At 36.2% G+C, this 3,538-nt stretch overlaps 1 protein-coding gene across 1 annotated transcript in view; it reads right to left on the bottom strand.

Annotated features, from left to right (window-relative positions):
- The window catches only part of ARID4B (AT rich interactive domain 4B (RBP1-like)), a 92,833-nt gene that overhangs the window by 52,664 nt on the left and 36,631 nt on the right, over nt 1-3,538 (bottom strand). The window lies entirely within an intron of this gene.

Raw genomic sequence — 3,538 nt, 5'->3', positions numbered from 1 at the left:
AAATACTGTCACCAGGTAAGAATTTAGGCAAGAAAAAAAAATTATTATTACTTTTTGTTAAATCAGGATATCAGTAAGTGATTGATTTAAGCATCAGAAAGAATGAGATATATATTCCTGTAGCCAGTCCTTAAAACAAAGCTGTACCGGGATACTGCTGCATATCCAGTAAAGCATCTGCACAGATTGACCAAATACATAAGCTGCTGTCTCACCATAGCTACTCCATGCTTGCGTATGTTAAATGGAATCTTAAGTAACCAGTAGTTGAGCAGACAATTTATGGATCAGGATAAATGGATCAGGATCCATTTCTGGATCAGGACACAAAATTAAAAATCAATGCAAGCTAGAATTGAAAAACTATTCTTCAAGCATTTTCAATTTTTACAGAACTTTATTACATAACCGGAACTCCTACAATATTCAAATGGAAGCTGTGCTTACTATGGAGAAACATAAATAGATATTTTGAGAAAAAAGTTACAGTTTAACATTATATGAAAGTTCAACATCTTTCTCCACTGACCTCATTCAACTACACTATAAAACAACAGTGATATCAGCCTAAGGAAGATGACAATCAAAGTGCAGACAATCATCAAAACCAGCTGTGGTAAGAGAACTGTGGAGCTCCTGCTTTCTAGACTTTCTTACCACCTCTGCTATCACTAGGTCAACTGGAAACAAGTTCATAATACAGTTGGCTTCAGCTACATACTTTATCCTTTTGAATCCTGCAATGCACTGCACACATTCAAGGTGGGATCTTCAGAAGCTGATGAACTGGTCACATAGTAAGTAAGCTTTTGTCAAGTCTTCTACAGATACTTAACGGATGAAAACTTGGTGACAAGTTTTAACTCTCGGGCTATGCTTGCACTGTTCAGTGAGACAAGAATTGACCTCCTCTCCCCTCCCTAACAGTGATAACAATTATATTCTTGTCCCCACACTGCAGTGACCTTGAAGACTTTTGGGGGCATGGAAACAACCCCAAGAATAGATTAAAATATTATACTAAAAGTTAAAAAGTTTCAGCAATTTCTTAACATCTCTTTCGCCTTCATTCAAATCTTCTCTTCTGTCCATCAACAGTACTGCTGAGCCTGATTCTGTCGGTCTCATTAGAATTCAATCATATGGCAGACAGCTAAAAATATGTAAACACTTTCACAAACAGGAGTCAAAATAACAGTGTTAGGAGAATGGCTGTCAACTGGCAAAAGATGCCTGGCAAGATTAGAGAGATTAATTTTCAGCCACGTCTGGCTTTCAAATAGTGGGTGCTATACTTTATTTTTATTAGTACATGTTGAAAATAAAAATATACAAAAAGCAACAAGGCACATCAAAATTCTTGACTAGTATTTATTTGATATGAAAGTACCTTTTACCTAGTTCTGAAAATTTTTCATCCCTATATAAAATTCAGTACTGTTGATGAACAAACTTCCCCTTGTGACTACCATGCCCCAGTCTCTGTTTTATACTACAGTAATTGTCAAGTACTGTTTAGTGATAAAATACCAGTTATAGGTGCACATCCGTCACTTCAAAATTTGTTGGAAAGTATCAAGGGCAAGAACTGCACAAGAAAATACACAGATTTGGAGCTGCATCTCAACTGGTCAACACATAATTAAGCCCCCCTTGGTTAAGTGAAGTAAAAGGCAGCAGGTTCCTAATTCAGTTTGTGTTAATTAACATAACAGTCTCCTTACATAATGAGACATTAAAAAACCAAATCTATCCACTTCAAGGGATAAGCTGACTACAACAGAGGTAAACCTATTCAGAGCTAGGTAGGTAGCCACATTATGTATCCTATGTGGTAATCTGCTTGTGGCCTCTTCCCTGCCAGAGGGATCCTTAATCTTGTTCCATAACATGAATGCATTAAAGGAAGAGCTTCGCCTCCCTGAAAGACTTATGTGGCCAGCACAGCACATACGGCTGTAACCTAATGGAGTATCCTCAAAACAATCTACTGAGCAGACATACAGGAGTGTAATGCATTTAAAACACCTATTCTGAAACTGCAAGGAAAAGAAAAAAGAGGCAACTTGAAGGCAACTTAATGCAAATAAAACTACTTTGAATTTTGAGAAAGAGTAACATAAAGACAAAAAAACATGCAGAAGGGAGTAAGACTACTTTTGAAGCTGCACAATTCTGCATTTTTAGTAAAGCAAACAATCCTATGACTTTTTTTCCCCCCTCACAGTAAACACAGTTAAACGTTAATATCACTTAAACTTTCTAAAGACACTTTTATATGAATGACGAAACAGGATTTAGTTACCAGGATTGGAATACCTTGAGCTTTTTGAGGAATTTTTATAGGACAGGCAAATAAACTAAGAACACTTCATGTACTTACATAACTGTGCTATACTAATTTTAAAAGGCTATACCGGTTGGGGTTTTTTAAATTTAATTTAGTTCCTATCTTCCTTTGGTAGGGAAGTAGTAGTACCAAAAAAGACATATAAACAAACTGATGTACAATTTCTATTCAGACAACATCTTATGAATATAAGACAGACAGGGATGCTCTCAAAGCAACCTTGCCCATACTTTAGTGTTAAAAAAGTCCTCAAGCAGCCCCAAAATGGTTATTCCTCTGAATTCTACATGCTACTACTGCAGTGGCATAAATGGTCTTAAGTAACAACTTCTGGAAAGGTACTACTTCAGATCTATCTGTCCCTTCACAAAGTTTTTGACCAAATCATAGTAATCTTATTCATAAAATCATTAACAATGCAAGTAATTAGATACTTTTCAACAAGTGCTAGGATATCATTAGATAACTCTGCTGGTTAAGATGTGTGCTAATTCTGAAATCTGCTAAATGGCAACTACCCCTTGAAGTAGGACTTTCACTCAGATCTGCAAAGTCATCACTGTCTGTAAACATAATTTCAGTCTCATTCCACTCACCCTCCTGACGAAGATTATTCTAATCATCCACTGCTAGAGTCACTTCTCTCTCAAAGTGCATTACACAGCCAGCAACTGTGCTACTTTTACTGATTCTGCAAGGTCAACATACTTTTGCCTACTTTTATCTACAAAATACCATTTTCAGTCTCAACTCTTACATCTCCTCTTCCCATTTCTCAAGTTCAGGATTTTTGACAGACATCTACTCTGATTTACAGACTGCAACTCCATGACACCTACCTTCAAAATTTAATCTGCATGAACTCCTATCTTGTTCTTCTTGCCAAACTGCTAACTTCACACTTTCTCAGAAGCATAAACATACACATACAACATAGTTCTAACACCAGCTATACCATTTTGTTCTTAAAAGCTCTCATATCTGATCCACTTCTATATTAATTACCAAAACACTATCTATAATGTTAATTCTTGTCTTTATACCTCATGTTTCGCCCCATCCTAACCTGGTCTCTCCTTTACTCATACATTCTACTTCAACAAGAAAACAGATAGATTTTCTGCAACACTTATCTGGAAGGTCTTATCTAAACTTACAACTCTATTCCTTTCTAAAAGCACTATGACT

Source organism: Pygoscelis adeliae, unplaced genomic scaffold, assembly GCF_000699105.1.
Source record: "Pygoscelis adeliae isolate BGI_AS28 unplaced genomic scaffold, ASM69910v1 Scaffold77, whole genome shotgun sequence".
In the NCBI taxonomy this organism is placed as follows: Eukaryota; Metazoa; Chordata; class Aves; order Sphenisciformes; family Spheniscidae; genus Pygoscelis; species Pygoscelis adeliae.
Note: the sequence above shows the minus strand (reverse complement) of the source record. Positions and strands in the feature narration are given on the sequence as shown.